The sequence below is a fragment of the Heterocephalus glaber genome, unplaced genomic scaffold (assembly GCF_053883595.1).
Source record: "Heterocephalus glaber isolate CG9 unplaced genomic scaffold, H.glaber_assembly_v1.0 deba00000122, whole genome shotgun sequence".
NCBI lineage: Eukaryota > Metazoa > Chordata > Mammalia > Rodentia > Bathyergidae > Heterocephalus > Heterocephalus glaber.
In genome coordinates this window covers 64,636,592-64,662,510 of record NW_028258138.1, presented here as the reverse complement: position 1 = coordinate 64,662,510, position 25,919 = coordinate 64,636,592, and the positions used below count along the sequence as shown (strand labels likewise).

Sequence of the window (25,919 nt, the reverse complement as noted above, 5' to 3'; positions counted from 1 at the left end):
CTGTGAGCACCTAGTGGGAGTGATAGATCTAAAGGAAGATAGTTAAAAGAAAAACAGGTCTCCTGTTTCCTAGAAACTCCGAAATAGGTGATAAATGGGAATGTTAACAATTGCCTATTTGACTGTTGGGAGAATTATTAGACAAGTAAAGAGTGACTGTAATTATATGATACTATGAAAACATGCAGAGTTTTTTATAGCAAAGATATATGCATTCTATCCTCCCAAAGATAAGGTATATGTAGTGTTAGAGCAAATAATAATAATAGTAATAATAGTAATAATAATAATCCCTGGAGAATAATAATAATAATAATAATACCTGAAGTTTGTATGGATTACTTTTCAGCCAATATAAGTAGAACTCTTAATGCCACTAAGTTCTGAGACTTGAACTCAGGTCAGTCTGGTAGTTATAAGAAATGGAAAAGATAACACATTCAGATTGTGTGCATTGGATGTCTTGGAATACATTTCCATGGGTGCAATAGTTGTATCAGTCATCCCTTTTGTGACTCTTAATCATAATATGTCACCTGGAACGGATTAAGAAAAGCCTAGCACATTAGTTAAACACAGTTCTGGATGTGTCTGAGGATGACTGACATGGAGGCCAGAGAACTGAAGGGGAAAGACCCAACCTGGTTGTGAGTGGCACCAACCAATATACTTGTAGCCTGGATGGAATAAAAAGGGAAAGAAGAAAGAAGTGTGCCCGTTTTGAAGACCTCCAGTTTTCCTGAGTGGAAACATCTTTGCTACCATTGCCCTTGGACATTGGCCTCTAGGTCTCTCTCCAGTTTCTGCAGGCTTCCTGATACAGACTTGTACCCTTGACTCTTCAGTAAGCACTTCAATAAGCTGGCCTTTGATATTGGACTGAGCAGCTGCTGGATGTTTTGACTGTCCAGGGTGCAAACAGCCATTGTGGACTCCCCTGACTCTAATCCCCCAGATGGCTGTTATGGATTTACCTGCCTTGGAACCTGTAAACCCCTTGCATAATTATACATATATTTTCTATTGATTCTGTTCCTATAATTCAAATTCTTTATTTTGTTAAAAAATAGAGTTTTCTTTCTGGCTTTATACCTACTATTAAGTGAACATTCAGTTTAATCATAAGAACATAGCAAAAATTGACCATCATTTACATTTCTGTCATAAGATTTTTTTTCTCCCACAAGGGAGCTCTATCTCTAGTTGCCTCTCTAGTTTTAGAGAATGCAGTAATTATTTCTAATTGATTGTCTCTGCTCTCACTTGATTGGTCTACATGCTCCTAAAATCTTCAGAAACTTATTTCTTCAGGTTTATCAGTTAACCACAGGCAGTTAGGTCCATTGCCTTATGTTGATTTTGAAGACTAATGGTTTGGTTGTTGAAAAACTCCTAGGAATCAGGAGTTCAGGTGTTTACCTTGTCCTTTTTAAATGGTACAGCTGCTATAGATTGTTAATGATGAACTAGAGAAAATGGTAAACTGATTGGTTTGATCACATAAGAGTCATTTTACTATTGGATTTCTTCATATTAAAGTTGTTTTAATACATTTAAGAATGAGTTTAGGACATATGTTAAGTAAAATAAGCCAGGCACCGAGAGACAAATAGAGCATGTTCTCACTCATACATGGAAGCTAAAAAGTTGATTTAATAGGTATAGAGAGTAGAGTAGTGGTCACTAGAGGCTAAGCAGGGGAAGGGGGAGAGGAAATAGGAGATCAGATAACTGTACTGTACCATAATACAGTTAGAAAAAATAAGTTCTAGGGTAACTATTGTTTGCAACAGTTTATTATGTCACATTATAAAGAAAAGAGAGCAGTTTAAAGGCTCCCAACACAAAAGATGATAAATGTTTGATATGGAAATGCTAATTACACAGATTTGCTCAGTACATATTGTGTACATATATAGAATTATCACACTATGCTCTATGAATAATATGTACATTACCTATTAAAAATTAAACTTTAAAAAAGAATTCAGCTTAGAACCTAAATTATGTTTGGTTCAAACATTAAAAATATATTATCCTTTGAAGAGCTAAAGAAAATGTCCTGGAAGTGAAGACAGAACACCTTTACTTTTTTAGTGTAGTCTATAGTTCATATGTGCCAAGTATTCTATATGCATGCCAAATCAATTGTTACTAAAGTTAATTATATTGACAGTTGATATAGAGGAGAAATGACTGGTAATGCATTATATATAAGCATTTAATTTAAAAATTGAAAAATTTGTCCTTCCTCATAAAATATACAAAGCAGCATTAGAAAATTGGAACATTTATATTCACAATCTGTGTAATTTTCTATTAAATTCCTTCTTTTATGCTCTTTGCCCTGTTTATTTTAGTTCTCAACTTGCTATAGGTCAGTTCCTCCTAAGAACTTAAGCACTGGCATATGGAATTTTGTCTTCAAGTCTTGTCACCCTGTTTTCCATTGTGCCTTCAACCAAGGCTTTAGTCATTTCAAGAATGTTCTGAACAATGCAGTTTTACCATCTCTATTAGTTTCCTATGGCTGCTTTAACAAGCTTGGTAATTTATTACATCAGATATTAATACAGTTCTGGAGATAAGAAGTCCAACATCAGTTTCAGTAGCCCAAAATCAAGGTATTGGCAGTGTTGCATTCCTTCTATAGGCTCCAGGGGAAAATTCTCTTTTTTGCCTTCTAGCCTCTGCTGCCTGCCAGTGTTTCTTGGCTAGTGGCCACATCCTTCCAATTTCAGGTTCCATGCTCACATTGATTTTTCCCTCTTCTTTATGTATGAAATCACCTTCTGATAAGGATACATGTGATTGCTTTTAAGGGCTATATAGATAATTGAGAATAATCTCCCCATGTCAAAAATCCTTGATTAAATTACGCCTTTTTTTTTAACCTTATTAACTAGCATTCATTGATACCAGGTATTAGGATGTGGATATCCATTAGATTGTCATTATTCAGCTTACCACACCATCTGTGCACCTACTCCTCATCTCCTGCCTTGACTTCCCTTCACTGTCCAAAGTTTTCACTTTCCTGTCTCTAATTTGCATTTTAGCTAATATAATTAGATAAGTAAGAAGACAGATCCAAGTATTAAGATTTTATAGATTGGATAAAGCTAAGTCTGTGAGCAGTGGTCTACAGATTTTATATTTTATGTATTTTCTTTGGCCTGATTCATGTAACTTCCTTCTTAATTCTAAGGACACTTACCTGAAGAGACTCAGGTTCAGTTCTGCATTCCTTGGTATTAACCTTCCTCCATCATCGTGCCTAAGGCAAGGAGAACTCCACTACTCAATCAAATGTCAACTCCCTGTCACACTGCATTCAGAAACACTGTATGCCACACAGTGGGTCTTCAGTATGTATTCTTATGCTACATAATGAAGAGGAAAGGTGCCTATGGAAAAAACATCTGAAAGACATAAATTTCCTAGGATCAAAGGGCTCCGTGTGTAGTCCAGAGGGTCCTCAGGGTGCTCCTTAGAGCAAACAAACAATTCTCTTGATGAGTCATTGCAATTTTTTTCTGCCAAAAGCCCACATGTGTTGCAAGATCTCAAGGAAAAGGGGAGGAGTAAGATGAGAGAATGAAAATTAAAGGAGGCAACAAAAGCAATTTAAAAAAATCTTTACCACATGAATAAAAGAAATCTCAACATGATTACAATCTTTTAATATATACACTGTCCTAAACATTGTACCATTTATATTGCCCCAGAGTAAAATTAAATATAAATCAAAATATTTTTGAAATCACAAAAAACAAGTAGGGCAAAAGAAGTATGTTGGGGAGGAATGCAACACTCTGAAACAACATATTTTTGCTCCAATACATTAGAAATTGGCAGAGGAGGGTGAAGCCTAAGACTGTGTCCTAAACCCTAGCCAGTGGCATTTTACTGAGAAAAAAAAAAGTTACTTATGAATCAGTACAGCCATGCTTTGTTCTGCATGAGTGTTTTAATAGAGCGAGTGTAATATAAGGATCAGGTGGGCTCATGGGAATGGAACAAAAGGTTTTGTAAAATTAAAGCAAAATAATTATAGCTCTAGGTGCAAAGCGAGCATACTCCAGCGGTTGATAGCAAGGACCTGCTTAGAATGGAAAAAGGAGGGGGCATGCTAGAAGTTTTTTTCTTTTTTTCTTTCTTTTTTTTTTATTCACTAACAAAGGCTTTTAATAGGTAACAGTTGTAAAGCATCTTTGAAAGTAATTAATGCACCCACACAAAAATTTATTAAAATGAAAATTTAAGGAATTGTCTAAAATGAATTAATTAACAAAAAAAGAACATCATGCCTTTCTTATTTTTTAAAGAAGGAGAGAAGGTTAAGCAAAGCAGATTTTTGTAAGATTGCATTTAAAATGTTCTCAATTTAATATCTGAGTAGCCCTTAAAAAGAGTTGGTGGGAATTATTATCTACCCCCTTTAGAAATACTAAATGGGGACAGATATAAAATGGGGATTAAATTGCTGTGTGTGAGCCTTAAAGCCCCTCAAAATTTTGATATCTCCTTACACAATGACTAAAGTTTTTATTAAGTGTGCAAAGAGACCTGTAGGAAGGAGAATACAGTGTTCAAAAGAGGAGGAAGATATTTACTTTCACACTGTCTCCTCCATCCTCTCCCCTAAGCCAGGCCAGTAGAGCTAGCCTTCCTTTGTGGCCTTATGGAAGACAAAAGGAAAGCTGCAAAGTATGATACTAGTAATTCTTACCTCAGTGAAATTCTGTCGCTACATAAATAAAAATTATTTATCCTGTTTCTGCAAGAATTTTTTTTTTTTTGGCACCAGGGATCGAACTCAGGACCTTGCACTTGCAAGGCAGGCGGAAGCACTGAACTAAATCCCCAGCCCTCTGCAAGAATTTCAATCACTATTCTTGTTTTTCTCCTATTTTCTTTTGCATTATTTCATACTGTGATATAGAGTAGAATATATACAACCTGAGAATTTACCCTTTACTGTGAAAATGATTTCTAGTTGATTACAAAAATATCCATTTTCAGCATGTTGTTGTTATACCTCAAAGAATTTTAGGTTTTGAATTTGCATAAATCTTCAAAGGTCATGTTCACTAAACCTTCCATGTTGAAAATCATTGGAAAAATCTGCATTTATTCGAATATTCTCTTGTTATATTAAGGTTAGAGTCTGGCTATGTGAAAAAAATGTGAATGAGAAAAGAAATACATTTTGGAAAGTATATTTTAATGATAGTTCTGGTGATGCCATATAAAAATAGTAATTGTAAGCTTTAAAGATAATTTTCTTTAAATGTTTGATTGAGAGACAACTTTTGTAGTTGGAAAAGCACACCCTAGCTATACATATGATCTGTGATTTTGGGTATATTTTTGGATGTTCTTGTTCTTTCTTTCATTATTTCTTAAGTGTTCATTATTATGCTTTTTAATCCTTTGAACTATTCAAATTATTTTTAATTTTTCAAGACAGTGAATTTGCCACACTTACAATCCCAGCACTCAGGGAGACTGATGCAGGAGTATTACAAATTACAGCCCAGCCTGGTCAACTTAGCAAGAATCTGTCTAAAAGTTTAAAAAGGTTCTGGGAGTGGAGATGTAGCTCAGTGTGAAGGCCCTGGGCTCAATCACCAATACTGAAAAAAAAAGGAAAAACAAAGTGGATTTAGTTGGTGTGGGTAAAGAGTATACTATTCTTGCTTGTGAGGAAAAGGTACATTTTGAAGCTCTGTGGTGAGGACACTACACCTAAGTAGAGATATACTCCTCATGATTTTTGTTTTTCCTTGGTTATTACTTTCTGCGGGTACCTGACTTAAAAAGGAAAAATGTATTTATAATATTAATTTATTAATATTAAACTTTGTTTTCATGATAGTGATTCCTGATCCAACTCATTGCTATTTGATTTTAAACTACTGTATTTATTGGCCTTTGAACTGAGATGGCATATTATGTGATATATTAGTTTCCTGTTGCTACTATGACAAATTACCACAAACTTAGCAGCTAACAACACAAATTTATCATTTCACTGTTTCACAGATCAGAAGTTTGAGTTGGGTCTATCAGTTTCTCTGCTCTGGCTTTCGTGAGGCCGGAATCAAGGTGCACGTGGCTTGGTTCTTAACTAGAGACTTGGAAAGAATTAACTTCCAAACTCATTCTGTTTCTTGTAGCTGTGGGACTATGATTTCTGCTTTCTTGTTAATATCAGCCAGGGCCATCTTTAGTCCCTTACATGTGTCACCTACATCCCAGAGCCACCAACAGTAACTTGAGTCACTGTTACAAGTAAAATCTCTCTAACTTCCCCTTCTAGCAAAAAAAGTTCCCCTTCTAGCAAAAAAAGTTACTTTTAAGGTGATTGGATTGGGCCTATCTGGATACTCAAAGAAACTCTCCTTACTTTAAGAACTACACCCTTAATTACATCTGCAGAATCCCACTTCCATATACTGTAACATAACATGTTTCCAGGTACTAGAGGTTCTGAGTATTAAGGAGTGAATATTTTGGAGGTGAAATTAATTTGCCTATCATAGATGAATTTTGAAAAGAAATGAATCACCTCCATTATATATTTCTAGAGTATTCTTGGCTACTCTTTCAGGGAGTTATCTAGAAGTAGAAGACTCGGTACAAATGCTTACATAAAAGTGTAGCAGATTTTTGTCCCAATATAGTTCATGGAATTTGATGAAAAGTATTTTTTTCTACTTGATAAGTGGAACATCTAGGGCACAAGGAAAAAAATAAAGTTGACCAACTTGACCATTACAGCCTGAGATAGAGATTTTTTACTTATAGTAGAAGTAGAAGGTGTTCTGTTCACCAACATTTCTCTTTTTGAAGCCAGGGTCTCACTATGTAGTTCAGGCTGATCTTGAACTCACCATATAAACCAGGTTGGCCTTGAATTTGCAGTGATTCTCCTCCTGCTCCAGCCTCCTAAGTGCTGAGATTATAGGTAAGTGCCACCAACACCTTTTATTTTCTACAAAGAGCACCACGTCCATAATGTCAGTTCAACCAGGAAAGAGATTTTAGGGCTGGGGATTTAGGTCAGTGGCACCACGCCTGCCTTGCAAGCACAAGATCCTGAGTTCAATCCCTGGTACCACCAAAAAAAAAAAAAAAGTTTAGGCAAGATCAAGTGAATTCGAAATGGTATTATTAAAATATTACTAGAGGCGATTCATGAGGAGAGCTGAAATAAATATAGTTATAACTCCCCAGGACACAGAAAAATCTCAGATCTGTCCTTAAGTGAACATGATCTAATAAGTGATGTCATGATACCAGGCATTGTGAAATTGGTCAGATAGATGGCACCAATGCAAGGGTTACAAGGGGGACTAAGCACATAATATTAAGTTTCAAAATGAATAAGAACTTCAGTTTACAGTTGAAATTAAATTTAACACTCTCAGGAAAAGGGACCAGAAATAAATCTAGGGGCAAAGTTGGAGGAAAATCCAAGGTGGTTAAAATGAAAAATGGACAAAAGTGGAATAAGGAGAGGAGTTGGGAATAAAATAGATGTTGCTCTATAGTTTTACTCAAGCTTGCTTCTGATGTTTTGGAATGTAGGATTACTTTGGTTATTTTAAAAAGTTAAAGGTGAATCTGATGGATTGCATAGTCTATTGCACACTTTCTTTAAGGAAGAAATGAGCTCAACCTAGCATTTTACCACCTTCTATGTTTTTTAATAAGATTATATAATTCAGAGATTTAAAAATAAGAAGGAAAATTTTCTAGAAAAGAGGCTAATCTACCAAGTGAAAACAGAAATAAAGAGAAAATTGTGAAACATTCAACAGTAACTACATTTTTAACCCTAATTAAAACAGAAACCTGAAAACATATACATACATTTAGAAAACTCTATTTCTAGTTTTAATTTAGTAAAACTAACTTAAATAATCACTTATCAAAAGAAGTATAGCTGACCATAGATATCATTATATTTGTATTTTTTCTTCAAATATGTTCTATGGTACTATTGCATGTATTTATGTTTATCTGTAAATGATTTGCCAATATGTGATATTACAAAATGTAAGATTAACAATAAGATTAATAATTGTCAAGTTGTACAAACTTGACAATGCTGTTTTTCTAACAAGATTAATAAAACCACACTTTAATCCCTACACATACACACATGCATATATGCACACATACTATATAGGTAGTATCCATAACATATGTAGTATACATTTAAATATATCTATTAGTACCTCTTAAATAGCTAATGTAGTTTTACTATGTGCCATGTACAAAATTATGTTTTGAGAGACCAAATCTCATGAATATTAACTTACTTTAGGGTGCATAGCATTATCCTTTTTTCAAAAGTAAGACAATATAGGGGACAAAACAAGTTCCTTGTAATGAGAACTTTTTGAATACAGAATAAGTTAGCAGAAAAATTAGTAGGTGTAAAAATTTATGAGTTTTAGGCTTTATCCTGCCTTCTATTACATACAAAATGTTAAGAATGTCATTTAATCACTTGTAACCTCAGTTTTTTCACTTGTAAAATAACAATAATGATATATCTCCCATTTACTTTTGGGGGTTGATGTCTAAATCATCTGAACTAAAAATAACTGAAGATATTTAAGTATTATGAAATATTATGAAAACATTTTTGTTTTAAAAGAAAATAATTCCCATTAATATAGTTAAGGCATGGTCTTTGCCCTCAAATATATACAATATAGTTAAAATGTTGAAATTAATATTATGTATTTGTTTTGGTTTTTAAATCTATCTCAAACTCTCCATGTCATTTCTTATATGTCTTATGAGTTGCTATCACAATATTAAGTAGTGTTGATTGTCAGTGTTATTGTATGTGTTAAAGTTAATGTTCAAACACAGGACAATTTTAGATATAAGTGTCCTATCAAGACAGTTAATGGGAAGGAATTTAGAATTAATGATTAAAATGTACAAAATTGCTGTAATACCATATATTATGCTTTATAATTTTCTCTGTTTTTGTTATTAACCAGTTCATTATTCAGGTCATGGTTTCCCTGAAGTTCCAGAAACAATGAAAAAAGTAGTGTAAGGGTTGACTAGGAGACAAGGAAACCTTTTTTTTATGTTTGTGTGGTTCTTGGTAGATTTTTTTGTCCCATTTCTATTCCTCCAAATCCTTATTCCCACTTATTTATTTTGGCTTGGTCCAGATTCTACAGCCAGAGTTTCTTTATGTTAAGATAATGGATTATTAAGCTTTCCTCGAAAGACAGACTCACTGAGAGAGAAATAGGGCAAATAATTCCTTTCACAATAGCATCCAAAAAACTGAAATACCTAGGAATCATCCTAAAGAAAGAAATCAAAGACCTCTTCTCTGAAAACTATTGCACTCTGAAAAGAGAGATTGAAGATGATATCAGAAAATGGACAGACATCCCCTGCTCCTGGGTAGGAAAGATTAATATAGTGAAAATGGCCATACTTCCAAAACTGCTATATAGATATAATGCAATTCCAATTGAGATCCCACCAGCATGCTTCATAGACCTCGAGAAAACAATCCACAAATTCATTTGGAGCAAGAAAAGACTCAGAATAGCAAAAGCAATTCTAGGTAACAGAGACATGGCAGGGGGTATCACAATCCCCAACCTGCAACTCTACTACAAAGCTACTGTGATAAAAACAGCATGGTACTGGCAAAGAAACAGACTTGAGGACCAGTGGAACAGATTAGAAGATACAGAAACAACGCCAGACACACTCAGCCATCTCATCTTCGACAAAGGGGCCAAACACCCTCACTGGAGGAAAGATAGCCTCTTTAATAAATGGTGCTGGAAAAATTGGGCTTCAACTTGCCAAAGATTCAAACTAGACCTATATCTCTCACCATGCACTAAACTAAAATCAAAATGGATTAAAGATCTAAATATTAAAATAGAAACTCTGAACCAGTTGGAACAGAGGTTAGGTAGAACCCTTGAAGACATCGGTGTAGGAAAAGATTTTATGAACAAAACCTCAGTTGCCCGTGAACTAGCACAAACAATCAACAAGTGGGATCTCTTCTTATTAAAAAGCTTCTGCACAGCAAGAGAAACCACCAGCAGTGTGAAGAGACAACCTACAATGTGGGAAAAAATCTTCACCTGCTCTTTCTCAGACAAAGGTCTACTATCTCGAATCTATAAAGAACTTAAAAGGATCAGACCTCCCAAATTTAAAGACCCAATCCAAAAATGGGCACCTGAAATGAACAGACATTTCTCAGACAAAGAAGTAGAAACAGCAAATAAATACATGAAAAAATGTTCAACATCACTGGTCATTCGAGAGATGCAAATGAAAACAACACTGAGATTCCACTTCACTCCAGAAAGAATGGCTGCTATCATGAAATCAACCAATAACAAATGCTGGCTGGGGCTGTGGGGAAAGAGGAACCCTGCTCCACTGCTGGTGGGAGTGTAGACTGGTACAAGCACTGTGGAAATCAGTATGGAGATACCTCAAAGAACTAGGACTGGAAGTCCCATTTGACCCTGCTATTCCACTACTGGGGATCTTCCCCAAAAGAATTAAAAGAATCATACCACGGTGATATATGTGCACCCATGTTCATAGCAGCGCAGTTTGTAATAGCTAAAACTTGGAAACAGCCCAAATGCCCATCAACTGGAGACTGGATAAAGAAAATGTGGTTTTTTAATAAAATGGAGTACTACTCAGCCATAAAAACTGAGAAATTAGAGACATTTATAGCTAAGTGGATGCACATTGAGGCAGTACTCTTAAGTGAAATAAATAGGACACAGATGTGTAAATACCAAATAGTTTCTCTGGTGTGAGAAACTGAAAGTGTAAATAAGGATTAAATGTATAATAGGTAATGTGAAATAGGAAGAACAGGGGCAAAGGGGAAGGAAGTGGGAGGGCTAGGGGAAAGGATAGAAGGGAATGGGATTAATATGAGAAAATGGAAAAATAGGAACAAAATCTTTGTCAATAGGGAGAAATGGAGGGGTTGAAGGGAGGGCTGGGCAAGGGTGAAAAATAAGAACCAAGAGAGACAAGACTATGTAAAGGTGCAAATTTCCAATGATGAATGTCATTATATTGTATACCTAAAATGTACCAATGATTAGAATGAATAATCGATAATGCAAAATAGGAAGAAAAGGTCCAAAGGGGTAGGGGTAGTGGGAGGGGCAGGGGAAAGGAAAGAAGGGAAAGGAAAAAATGATGAGAAATGGAAAAAAATGGAAATAAAGTCTTTGTAAATAGGGAAGGGTGGAGGGCGTGAAGGGAGGGCTAGGAATGGGGAAAAAATAAGAACCAAGATGCATTATATAAAGGTACAATTCCCAATGAGAAATGTAATTGTGTTGTATACCTACAATGTACCAATAAAAGAATTTAATGCAAAAAATAAAAAGATAATGGATTATTAGAGGGTCAGGGATAAGTTAAAGTTTATGTGGGCCCTTAGAAAATGTAAGCAAATAAACCTATTTCTATGTATATTTTATACGTATTTGTAAGTATGCTATTTTATATTACCCCCTGCTTGAAGAGAATGTTCCTAACTTATTTATTCTTGAAGGGGCAAGTTTAAAAATGCTTGGGGTAGAGGCCGGAGATTTAGCTCAGTGGTTCTGGCGCCTGCCTCAGCAAGTGCAAGGTCCTGAGTTCGATCCCCGGTACCAAAAAAAAAAAAGCTTGGGGCTGCTGAGTTAGAGATCCCTATACTTAAAAGATCATCATTTTAAGGGGACCCCACACACCACCCTTTCTATTTGAGTTGTGTCCCAAACATTTAGATGATGTAAGTAGCAGAGAAGAAAGATTATATGGCTAGCCAGTAGAAAAAGGATAAAAGAATATTTCTGGAATGGCTTTCTTTCCTTAATTTCTGCTGTCTTACTTTTTGCTCACTTATTTTCTCCTTTTTCCCTTGATATTTCCATCTGATCTCCACACCTTTTATCCTTCCTTTTTCTATTTTTTTCTTTTGTTCTTTTTCCTTTCAATTACTTCACTTTTAAAAAGAAAATCTAAGCACTATTTTAAATAAGAGCCAAATTGTTTTTAATTGTGTTTTTAAAATGTCGCTTTGCTCATCTCCTTCTCATTTCTCTTCCTGTTGATGCTAACTTATTCATTTTACCACTGTGTCTCTCAGTTTTAATAATATGCTACCCTATTCTTCAGAAGTACTTACACTCTGCAGAAGTCATTTCTAAGGCAGAAATCGATAAGTCAGTTGAAAGGAAAGGCAGTATCTATATAAAAAGTATCCCTTCCTTTCCTTTCCAACATTTTGGCTCCCTACTTGAACATCATAATTTAAGGCAGAATTTTCCCTATGAATAAAATAAAACAAATAATTAGATTTATAAAGTAACAGAAAATAGGTGAAATTAAATTTAATTTTTGTCTATTTAATGGTGTAGTAATTTGAGATAGACAGGTCACTTTCATCAAGAAAGAATAGAAAAAGAACCTCAGATTACATTTTTAACCATTTTGAGCAAAAACATGCTAGAACCATGAAAAAGGAATAGCTATCTTCACTTTTCCATTTAATCCAAAAGATTCTCTGTAGCACCATTAATTTTCTTTAGAAAAAATAATTTTAGAATTAGCAGATATCTACAGAGTGTTTCACTCAGCAGCAAAAAACACATTCTTGTCAGTAGCACATGGGACTTTCTCCAAAATAGACCACATACTGGCCAATAAAGCATACTTAAATAAATGCAAAAAAACCCTGAAGTTACCCCATGCATATTGTTGGATAATAGTACAATGAAACTAGAAATCAGTGGCAAGAGAAACCACAGAAATTATGCAAACACATGGAAATTAAACAGTACCCTCTTGAATAATCAAAGGGTCTCAGAAGAAATTAGATAGTTCCTAGAATCAAACAGATAATAGCAGTGCAACATACCAGAACCTATGGGACACAATGAAAGCAGGCATAAGAGGGAAGATTATAGTTGTGAATACCCATATCAAAAAAAGAGAATAAGCTCAAATAAATAACCTTTTGATGCACTTCAGCATCCTAGGAAAACAAGAACAGTCCAAACCCAAAGCTATCGCAAGGTAAGAAATTATAATATTAGAGCAGATATTAATGAAATTGAAACTAAAAGACAATGCAAAGAATCAATGAATCCAAACGCTCCAATAAATGGAAAATTCAGAGGACATGGATAGATTCCCAGATACATATGAACTACCAAACTGAAATAAGAAGATAGAAAATTCCCGAAAAAAGCCAATAATCAGTCAATGAAATTGAAGAAGTAATTTAAAAAGATACCAGTTAAGAAAAGCGCTGAACCTGAAGGTTCTATTGCTGAATTCAACAAGAACTGTAGAGAAGATCTAAAGCCATTACTCTTCAAACTCTCTAATGAAATTTAAAGTGAAGTAGTTCCCCCAAAGTCACTCGTGGAAGAAACCATAGCCCTGATTCCAAGCCAGAAAAGGACCTAGCCAAAAAAGAGAACTACAGCCCAATATCTTTAATGAAAATAGATGCAAAAACTTCAGCAAGATACTGGCAAATAGAATGCGGGAAATCATCAGAAGGATCATACATCATGACCAAGTAGGAGTCATTCCAAGGATGCAGCAATGGGTGGTTCAACCTATGCAAATCAATAAATCTAATACACCACATAAACAGAAGCAAGGACAAAAACCACATGACCATCTCAATAGATGCAGAAAAAACATTTGACAAAATCCAATATCCGTTCACGAAAGACCCCAGATGAAAATAGGAATAGAAGGTCTTTATCTCCATCTGATAAAAGCCATCTATGACAGACAAACAGCCAACATCATATTAAATTGAGAAAACTGAAAACTTTCCCTCTAAAATCAGGAACATGACAAGGGTATCCACTGTCACCACTCCTGTTCAATATAATTCTTGAAACATTAGCCAGAGCAGTCAGGCAGGAGGGTTATTTGTAGGAAAGGAAGCAGTTACATTATCATTATTTGCAAATGACATGATCCTCTACATAGAAGACCCCCAAAACGCCACCAAAAGACTCCTAGAATTTTTTGTTTGTTTGTTTTGAGACAGGGTCTTGTTATGTAGTTCAGGTTGTCCTTGAACTCGCTATGTATCCTCTGCTGGCCTCAAACTCAAGGCAATCCTCCTACCTCAGCCTCTCAAGTGCTGAGATCACAGGTGTGTGCCACCATGCCTGGATAAGACTCCTAGAATTAATAACCAAATTCAGTAGAGTAGCTGGAGTCAGCAGTCATCGATTTGTAGCATTCTTGTACATAAATAATAAACTCACTGAGGGAGAAATTAGGGAAACACCACCTTTCACAATAGCATCAACTAAAATGAAGTACTTAAGAATAAACATACCAAGGAAGTGAAAGATCTCTACAATGAAAAAACTACAGTATTCTGAAAAAGGACATTGCAGAGAATATCAGAAAATGGAAAGATACCCCTTATTCTTGGATAGACCAGATCCATATAGTCAAAATGGCTGTACTTCCAAAAGTATTATACAGATTGAATGCAATTCCAATCAAAATACCAATAGCATTCTTCACAGAACTAGAGAAAACAATCCTAAAATTCACATGGAACCTGAAGATATCTAGAATAGCAAAAGCAATTCTGGGCAACAAGTGATATGCAGGAGACATCACAATCCCAGACTTGAAGTTATACTAGAAAGCTTTAGTAATACAAACAGCTTGGTATTGGCAAAACAAACAAACAAACAAAACCCCCACAAAAACAGACTTGTGGATCAATAGAATAGTCTAGAGGATAGAGAAATAGCTCCAGGCACCTTATGTTTGACAAAAGGGCTGAAGATTGAATCTAGACTCATATCTCTTACTATATACTAAACTAAAATCAAAATAGATCAAAGATTTAAATATTGAAACAGAAACACTTGTGTTGCTGGGAGTTGTTTGGAGGTTGGTCGCACAGGGCTGAAGGCCCACAGGTAGAGTAAACACATCACACAAATTTATTATTCAGATAAATAAGATGACGTGGAGTTCAAATAGAGCCATGTCATGTTTCCCAAGGATATAACTAACCTCGACCCTAAAACCCACTTGATGCTTGAATCTGAAGAGGAATCTTGGTGATCAACGGAGCCAGAGATGAGTCCATCATATGATCCATGAACCAGAACCTCACATCTGACTGTTCTGATGGCCACCACCCACAAAGCCAAACAAATGAAAGTGGCAAGCCACTTTTCAGCCTCAAGCTTTACACAGCTGACCTTCCTTCCTAACATCTTTCTGATAATATGATTATATTGCCTGCTTGTTTCTCACTTTAATGTGCTGGTAACTGCTTTGCTTCCTGAGTAGAGTCACCATCGCCACAGTGCTGCCGTATGAGTGCTCCATGGGCCACATCCTCAGCTGAATGTGGCCCTAGAAGCCACGGTGTGCTCTGTATCCAATAGAACACACTTGGAAGATGGAAGAAACATCTGAGATGCAGACTGTGCTTTTATGAGGATTGTGTAAACTTGCTGTTTGTGTTTTCCTGCTGAGTATTATATATGGCAATTTATGGATCTGTGTTTCAATGTATTGGAAACTTTACATTTTATTTGAGAAATCTTTTCCGTGTTAAAAGACTTGATTAAAGAAAATGTTGTAATCTAAAAAAAATTAAATAGAAGTAATCTGCTGGAAGACAAAATAGGTAAAACTCTTGAAGTCATGGGTGTAGGCAGACTTTCTGAATAGAAGGCCGATTGCACATGAGATAATACCAAGAATCAATGAATTAAATCACATCTAGTTAAAACTTCTGCACACCAAAGGAAACCAACAACAGAGTGAAGCGACAACCCACAGAATAGGAAAGAGTTTCGCCAGCTACTCATCAAAGGACTAATTATCTAGAATATATAAAGAACTCAAAAAATTAAAGCCCCCCATATTAGAAAACCAATCAAATGATTGGTATCTGAAATGAATAGACATTTCTCCAATGAAGAAATACAAATGGCCAGTAAATGCATTTTTAAAATGTTCAAAATTCCTGGCTATTAGAGAAATGCAAATTAAAACAGGATTGAGATTCCATCTCGCTTCAGAAAGAATGGCTATATGCAAGAAATCAATAGTAAATGCTGGAGAAGCTCTAGAGAAAAAGAAACCCTTCTTCATGTTTGGTGTGTGTGTTACCATTATGGAAACTGGTATAACCACTATGAAAATCAGTATGGAGATTCCTCAAATAACTAAAAATAGAAATTTCATCTGATCCTGCTATTCCCCTACTAGGTATCCTCTGAAAAGATTTAAGACACCATATTACAGTGGTACATGCATACCTACGTTTATAGCAGCACAATTCATAATAGTTAAATATTGGAAACACCCTAAATGCCCATGAGCAAATAAAGAAAATGCCATATTTATACACAATGGAATACTACTCTGCCATAATGAAGGGCAAACGTGTGGTTTGTAGGAAAATGAATAGACCTTGAGACCATCTTGTTAGATGAAGCAAACCAACACGCAAGTTTAAGTTTTGCATAGTTTCTCTTATATTAGAACCCTAATTTATAAATAAAGTACAAAATAAAGAATAGACAGTAGGAAATAGCAAGATGGATCTTTGGCATATGGGAAGAGAACCAAAAGACAGAAGGAGGGAGAAGAGGGGAAGGAGATTAATTTTTAAAAAGAGGGGATAGTAAAGAATAAAATGCTGCATATATGCACCAAGTTCCTAGAAAAAAATGTGATCAGATCATCATGTACTATATATATATATATATATATATATATATATATGAATGAATGAAAAGGGGTCCAAGAGGTGCAGGGAGGGGATTTCAAAAAGGAGTTGAGCTTGGAGTGTTGGCACGTGCCTGCAATCCCTGCACTGGGGAGGCAGAGGCAGGAGGATCAGTGGGAGTTCTAGACTAGCCTAGGCTACATAGTGACTTCAGGGCCAGTCTGAACTACAAAGCAAGACCCTGTCTCAAAAAATTAAAAAAATTTAAAAATTAAAATAAAAAGGAATTGAGCATTGTCATGTACCTGTACCAACTCCCCATGTTTATTCCTAATGTACTACTACAAACATGTTATAAGAAAGAGTTTAAACTTTATTCAAAAAGAAAGAAAAACTAAGTTTGGAAAAGGAAGAAAAAGGTTATTCTGTTGTTGTGGATTTTTGTAGGCAATTGAAAATGTTACTGGGAAGAATTTTCTTGTAGAATTTGAATTTTCCAGTTAGATTGACTTTGCTGTCAGAAAGTCAAGTTGATTGTTCTTCTCTAGGCTAGGTTGATAATTTGCTGAATGAAATACTAAGAATAATAGAAAAGGTAGAATTTTGAAGCTACTTAACACAACAGATAAACTTTATAGGGCTATTTTATTCCTTTTTTTTCTTAATGTCTCCAGTGAGCACACTGTATAAAGTTATAGCTTCTTTTGCATGAAGTATTTCTTCCTTGACCTACCGGCCATAACTGCTTGGCTTACATAGAAAAAAAAAGTTTCCATTTCATTATTGAATCTTTTTAACAAAAGTCAAGGTGCAGTCTTTCTGTTTTACACAAAAGCATTTAAAGCACCAGTTGTAGAGAGCTTAATTCATGCATTAGATGGTTTGAGATTATTTCTTGTTCAAATATAGAAATGCTACCACTATCTTGTGTCTTTCCTTACTCTCTGCAGGACACTTTTTTTGGTGATGCTGAGAATCAAGGGCCTGATACATGCTAGGCAAGTCCTCTACCACTGAACTGTATCCCCAGCCCAAGCAGGACTTTTTCCATTTTATGTGCCCATTACACATTGATGTTGCTATTAGTATCAGCTTGTCTTCCACCTTCCCTTTCCTGTTGTTTCCAACCCTACCTTCTCTTACTCTTGTTTATCCTCAATCCTCTAAGTAACCCTGGTATTCTTTATATCTAGAATTTTTTTAACTTCTCTTCTGGACAATTTTGTTTTAATTAAAATCTAGATTCAAATTCCCATTCTTAGTGGGTCTTTTTTATATGGGCAGCATATTCTCTACTAATAACTTCTCGTTATTCTATCATCATTAATCTATTCCTTTCAAATAAACAAATAAAAAATAAATTTATGTTTGTCTTCCTGCTTGTCCAAATGTTTTTTAGAAGTTGCCTCTTTGATGTGTTCAGCAGAGTGCCTATCACTTTGTCTTTTTAGTAAAGCTCTTTTTGAATTAGCAAAAATTGAAATGTATGTTTTGTGTAATAAATCATCTGAATTGCCAAGGCCAGCCTGGGCTACATAGTGAATTCAAGATGAGGCTGAAGTATATACTGAGACTCTATCTCAAAACAAAACAAAACAAAAAATCTGGATTTTTCTCAACTATTGAATATCTTATTTATATTAAAGTATATTGATAACATTTTTTCCTCAATGAATCTTCTATTTATCAATCTTCTTAAACTAGTCTTAATTTGATTTAGTCTTTACATCCTGATTACCTTATCATCATTATTGTTTTAGTTTCCTATTACTATAATAAAGTATCACAAATTGAATGTTCAAACAAAAGAAATTCATTTTCTGCATTTTGAAGGCTAGAAGTCTAGGATCAGGTGTTGGAAGGCTTTGTTTTTAGTGATAGCTGTGAAGAGGAAACTATTCTATGCCTCTTGCTTACCTTCTACTGGTTTGCTGGAAATCTTTGGCATTCTTCAGCTTATGGAAACATCTCCCTGATCACTGCCTTCATCTCTACATGGTGGTCTTCCTTTGTGTATGTCTGTGTTCAATTTTCTCTTGAATACAAGGACATCAACATATTGGACTAGGGGCCTGTCCTGCTCCAGTGTGATGAATTTTAACTAATTATATCTCCAATGACCCTGTATCCAAATAAGGTCAAATTCTGGGGTACTGGAGATTAGGACTTCACCACAGGTATTTGAGAGAGGAGTATAACTCAGCCCATAATAATCATGAACACTATTTTCATGAACATTTCTGCTACATTGATTTCTGCATGACTCAATTATAGGCACACTTATAAGCTGTCCATAACTCAGCCTTGGATACGTCATCCTTCTCTAACTTCCTTAGTCTCCTCTTCATTCTGAGATACAGAGTAGTCATTTCTTACAGCTGTTATTGTATTTCTTGTGGAAGTGTCCCAACTTTCATCTGAAATGAAAGGAAGAAGAGAAATAAAATGTAAGGAGGGTCCAAATTCCTGATGTTAATGTATATTAAGAAAGATATAAATTGGTTCCAAGTTAACAGTCTCCCTTCTAGGTAAAGATACCTTTGGGCAATATTGTGTGTTCTATGGCATTTCTTTTAGTTTCCAAACATCTCCACTTTCTTTAGCTTATGACAATGAAAAATTAAGATAAGCTTTTAAGTGAATGTGAAAATGCTAGATATTTGAGATATTAGTACATTATGTTCTTATGATACATGTATATAATATATATAAACTAAAATATATCTGATAAAACTGTTAGAAATGTATTATCTTACATACTGGTTGCCTAAGACTTTACTCATTACTGTAGAAAAATCAGTTTCCTTTAGAATTTGTTAAGGTGTAATTGGAGTGTACAAGAATTATTTTTTATATGATTTGTACAGTGCCTGTCAGACTGAGATCATTCAGTAAACATAATATTAGCACAGAATTGAATTAAAATCAAGTGCTGTGAGTGGGTAAGGAAATGTGAACATTTCGTTCTTCATAGGTAGTCCTCCTAAACAAGATGAGGGGCCTCTACTCCCAGGCGCCAACCTATCAGGGGTGGCCCATGTGGTTCCCATAGTGATGAACCACCCACTGTGGTCCTGATTTTGGCAGCCACAGCCTAATCGGCTCTTTGATCCTTGGGGTGGCTCTTGCCACAGTGAGTGCCTCTGTTTTTTTTGCTCAGGCCTTTGGTCATTACTCCCACCTAGCCATATAAGGCAAAATATGAGGGTGGGGTGGTTTGTGAGGGGACACTTCGGGAACATGGCTCTGCCAAGTATAAAAAGCTGCTTAAACAATTCTGGTTCAAGAGCACATGTATAGCATTTTCTGCCAACTCAGTACATTTTACTTTGTATATCATTCAACAGTCCTAAAACTCATTTCTCTTGATTCTGTTTTCTCATTACTGGGTCTTGGATCTACCATAAAATGCAGCCAGCTACACAAATAAAAAGCAGCATTGCTCCCTGTCTTTTAATAGTCTTCTTTCATAAGTATCTGAATAAAAAAAGAATTAAGATCTGTTATGTACATGTACCAACTCCCCACAATGAATATAATTATTATGTACTTCAAACATGTACTAATGAAAGTTAAAATTAAAAGTAAAAGTAAAATGCATCTGAATGTGTTTGAAAATATTTACTTCATCTTTTGCTGTTGTTTTAAATCAGTTTACATAGTATATTTGAAAATCAACTTAGGTGTCTTTATTATATAGTAAATATTTCATTTATTTATTTTTGTTAACAAATACTAATTTTATATATTTATGAGCTACAATGTGATCCATGTAGGTATTGTAAAAAGATTCAGTCAGTCTTACATATTCATCACTTCACCTGCATGTAAGAAAATTTTTTGACAAGGTGTAATAAATTTCACAATAGAATTCATTCCAGTTTAATATTTGATAAAATAAATAAAAATAATTATACCCATTTTATAGCTAAAAAGGTGGCAATATTAAAGTACTAAATATAATAATTAAGGGTGCACTGGATGTTACTGTCATTCTATTTAAGTTTTCACTCTGATACTCTGAGATTCGGGACTTAAGTCAAGGATTTTGGACACTATGAGATGATCAAAATACTTAACATGAAAAGACAAAACTGAGACACAGATGGTATTAAATGACTTTACAGTAAACTACATAGCAAGGTTACAGGAAAGTTGTTACAATCTTGGACTTCCTTGTATAATTGTGTCCTCTAGAGAATCTTGATTTTCACATTTGTGAAGCTGGCAAACTTTCATTAAGAAATTAATGACCCAAGGTACTATGAGAAACTTTTAGGTTTTTAACCCTAAACTAAATGTACTGTTAAGATCAATATATTTGTTGACCTTAATTTTAGAATATTTGAGCTCTAACATTCTGTTTTAGACATAAATCTAAATTTAAAATTGGGATTAAGTTTTTTTTATTCATTAGGTATGTATCAATAAGTAAAAAATATTCTTAGATGTTAGTATTTTTTATATGTGTGTGAAAATGTATATGTTTAAAAACTGTAAAGTGTATAGATTTTATTTGATGAGATTTCTGTATATAAGGATAGGAACTCAGACAGCTAATAAGGAAGCAGGTACCCAACCAGGCCCAAATTTACCACATTGTTACCAATCCAGTTATCCTAGAGAAAGAGTACATGACATAGTCTTATATTCTCTTACATTTATAGTGGAGAAATTAGCAGATTGAAAGCTCCAGGTGCCCTGGAGATCCCAATCCAGGGGCTCAGAGAGTTCTTACGCTCTTTCAGTTGTCTCTTGGTTTCCCCATACAAACCTAATCGCAGATAGGGGACCAATAATGGAGAGTCAGGCAGTCTATAGCCCAAAAGAAGCCTCAAAGGAGAGACTTTATATACACAAGCAAGTAAACAGGAAGAGCCTTCATGAAGCCCTTCCAGTGACACCTCCAGGAAGAAATACCCCCATTTCACCTGGAACTAGCTTTAGAACTATATGAAAGTGTCCTGTTCCATGAACATTTGCATCAGAATTTAAGTCAAGAATTGGAGAGAAGGTGCCTGGGATTTAGCTCAGTGGTTCCATCGCCTGCCTCGAAAGCGCAAGGTCCTGAGTTCAATCCCCGGTACCAAAGAAAAAAAACAAAAGAATTGGAGAGAGCTGGACTTCATTAATGTCCAGAGAGAAGACTGTGGAAAGGGTATTAAAGTCCCTGAAGTTAAAGAAATACAGGTAGTTAGTAGTGAAGTTAGCAGCATATATTCTCTGAGGAGAATATGTGATTGTACCAATTGATGGCCTTCCCGAACAGTCCAAAGTAAATTTTTTCACCTCCTTTAATTAAAATGTAATATTGCATTAATCACTTGAAAAAGTAAGAATTTGTTATTAACTGATAAACTTGTGTCATCTATCTCTAATTTTTTTCCCTAAACACAACTATTGAGCTATATTATCAATATCCTGGAAGGAAAATGTACCAGACTACCAAGTCCAGTTTGCCTTAGCTAAGATTTATTTACATTTATTGTCAAAAGCAAGAAGGCAGACTTAGATATGTTCATGTTACTTGGTCTAAAAATAGTAAATCTTGGCTGCATGTATTAAGCTTTTACTCTGCGTACTTCAAATGCCATCTATTGTGTACCTCTTCTGGGCTAGTTCTTATTCTATGTATCTTTCTGTTATCTTCTTTAATCTTTACAACAAATCATTTTAGAGATGAAAAGGAAAAATCTTCAAGAACCTAATTAATTTGACCCTGTGCATACATCTAAAAAGTGACCAAGCTAAGATTCGAACCTACTTCTTTCTGACATAATGTCCTTCTTTCCTCTTTTAAAACTATTTCTCATCCTACTTCTAACATTGTAGAAGATTTTCAGTTGCCTTCTAATAGTCTGTGTAGCTTTCATAAGGGATATGGAAATTGGTATAGAATGTGATTCCATGGTGCTATTTTATCACCTGAAAACATGCCCAATCCAAGCCACTTGTCAATTTTTCTCCCAGTGCAGACTAAAGCCTATCATACAACATTCATTTCTTAACAAATAGCATTATTTTTTGTATTATTTTGTGAGACATACCTGTCATTAGGTATAGGTGTTTAGTTCACCTCTCAAAATCTCAAAATCACCTCAGTTTTCCTAGACAAAAAATAGTAATAATAACATAAACATTATTTGTTACTATGTAAGTATAAAATAGTGAAACTGATTTTTGGTTGATATTAGGTACAGTAGTCTGATGAATCTATATAGTACATATCTAGCTTTACTATTTATAAGTTTCATAATCTATTAAATGCAGATGATAATAGCACCTACCTCATAATGTCATGTGAGGATTAACTGAGATAATACATGTAAAGTATTTAGATTAGTCACCACCATATAGTAAATATTCAATAAATGTTAACTGTTATTATACATGAGCATTTAGGAATAAAAAATCAAATAATTACTGGTGAGTGCTCTGTACACAGAAGCTGGATAAATATATATTAACTTTATTAATTAAGTATATAATTTTTTAATGGCTAGTGTTACTGATCTATATTAAGGGCAGTATTCTGCCTGCTGCCTCATACTTTGAATATAATATACAACAAAATGTTCAATATCATTAAGAACTGTACATAGTTCCAAGAGTATTTACTGGCTCTGAAAGAGCATTTTTTAAAAAATTAGGACTATCATTTCTTTTTCTGACATATCATTTGCACTCTTAGTGCTACATAGTATATGCTTTCTAGCTAGAGGTAGGTGTGTGACCACTAAATATTGTAGATATAGATTCCCCTTTTCTTTTAATAATTATGCATGTGTGACTTATCTTATGATACAATGAAAACAGAAGCTATACAAGTATGCACATGATAGAAACAAGATAAATAGGCTGGGAAACAAAAAAAAGGCTACTATTGTCACACATGCTTCCTATTTGCCTGAGACAACAGAAATATACTGAAAGAGAGAAAGACAATATATGTCACAATTTGTGCCAGTGCTGAAAATGCTACATACTTTTCTGATGATGTCAAAACATAGTTTTGGGAGGCCTTTTTTCAAAATAAATTTGTTTTTAAATCCTGAAATATTTACTCTCTGAAACATTTCTCTGAGATTATCATGAATTAAATCTCCTGATTCCTAGAACTAGTAATCTGATTCTGGTAATAGTTTTAGGAAAGGTTCAAAGGTTTGCCTTCCCCTAGTATGCTCTTCCTATCACTGTTATTTCCCCTCCTTCTACCTTTAGATATAATTCATCCCTCAGGTTGAGGAGCCCCATTTCATGCATTTGTGCTAGTGTTGTTGCTCTTGGTGTGCTGTATTATGGTTTTCTGTCTAGAGGTGAATTTTCTCTTTTAGAATCTAGTGACTAAATTATGCCTAAAGACAGAGGCTCTGGCTTATTCATCTCCCAATACCTAATATGATTCAGTTCCTAAAACAGAGTAGCTATTTGATAAAAACATAGCCAATCAGTTAGTAAACTTGCCCCCACATACAAATGCACGTGTACACACACAAACACATACACACACACACACTACATAAAATTTCTTATGCATATTCCTCAAGTGCTTGTGAACCTTTTGAAATTGCCTATGAACATATTAATATGCTTCTGAGTGCACTCTTCTCTTTGAGGAACATTTTCTAATCTTTGAAAAAATTTTTTATCTGTTTATGTTCTTTCTTTTTACCCGGAGCATCACTTTTACACAGTGGACTTGAGTTGCTAAAGTACTGATTATTTGGTTGACCCATAGGGAAAGTGTTATGTATCCTTGTTTTTATTTATACACTACTTGCTTGGTGGTTTTGTGCAAGCACTTTGTATGTTAAAAAAAACCCATGAATTATGTCTATTAAATGGGAAAGTCTTATTTTTGAACAATTTTTTTGTGTTTAATACAGAGTATCATATTGTTAGTATAGATAAATTTTTGCAAAATGCCTGACTAAATCAGCCATCATCACTGTTTTGAGCATAAGGTTTGAGATTTTAGAAAAAAGCTAAATGAAATGTCCAGTATCATACATCAAGATCAGAGAAAATCGGACGCTCACAACCCGTAGCTCTGTGTTTCCAGACTGTTACACAAGCTCACTGAGAAGTGCCTTATATGCCTGATTTCTCAACTTCACCTTCAGTAAACTTTTGCAATCCCAAGGCTAGAGACCTCTTTTGTGAAGGTTGTCTGCCCAGTGAGAGTGTTGGCACGGAGAGGCCCTAGCAGATAAAGTGGAGGAACATATGGATTCTATTTGAATACAAATCGCTGGACATAACGTGGTGGTAATTCAGCTGCAGTGTCCTCTATATTGTAAACGGAAAGAGTATGATTAGAGGTGTTTATAAACGGCGTCTGAATTCCCCCACACCCGCCCCACCCCCTTTCCACTGTATTTTTATCAGCCTGAATCATAGCCGTCCAGCGTCCCAGTCTCACTGTGTTGTTTGTGAAAATGGCCAGCATGAGGAATTATTAATTAAAGCTAACAAATCACCCTGACGAGCTGGGCTGTAGCATGGCTGAAGGTTGATTGGCGAAAGTGTTCTCCTTTGGAGAAAAGACTTTTTGTGCTCGTGACGCAGTCAGGGACGGATTATTGAATATTCAAGTTAGAAGAAAAATCACAGGACAAGCAAATTGAGTATTTACTGGCAAATAATTGCTCTCTTAAGCTGTGGCTCTCTTCCTAAATTCTTAACATTCCCGTGGGTTAGAAAGAAACTCAGAAAAATGCATCGGTGCAGAGTACATTTCAAAAAAAATACATAGACTGATGTTTCAGATTTGTGCAGGTAAGTGTGATTGTGTGTGCATGGAAAGTGAAAGAAGAAGAGAAAGCAAAGGAAAGATGGGGGAAGCATGACTGTTAGTCTGAAGAGTTTTTTAAATCAACTTGTTTATTGGAATACTGCTCAGCATACTTCTAAGTTAAGAATTTAGTTCAGTGCTGCATTTATTGTGAAAGTTAGAGACTTTAGGAGAGAGGGTTTTCTCAAAGTTGTTTGTCTTTATCAGCAGACGAATGTGTTACTGTTTTGTCCCAATAATATCTTTCAATTTTGCCTAGATATTTGTAGATACATGTATAAAATGATCACTTGATATAAAGATCTGTATTTTCAACATTGTTAATTATGATGTGTCTTAACA

General features: G+C 34.9%; 1 protein-coding gene across 39 annotated transcripts in view; it reads left to right on the top strand.

Annotated features, from left to right (window-relative positions):
* The window catches only part of Zbtb20 (zinc finger and BTB domain containing 20), an 865,938-nt gene that overhangs the window by 428,887 nt on the left and 411,132 nt on the right, over nt 1-25,919 (top strand). For 10 of the 39 annotated variants that reach the window (XM_087208813.1, XM_087208857.1, XM_087208816.1 and 7 more), the window contains exon 1: nt 23,356-25,561. The exons of the other annotated variants lie outside the window; for them this stretch is intronic. The gene's annotated coding sequence lies outside the window, so the exon portion shown is untranslated. Of the gene's footprint in view, nt 1-23,355; nt 25,562-25,919 lie in introns of those variants that run through there. 39 annotated transcript variants of the gene reach the window in all.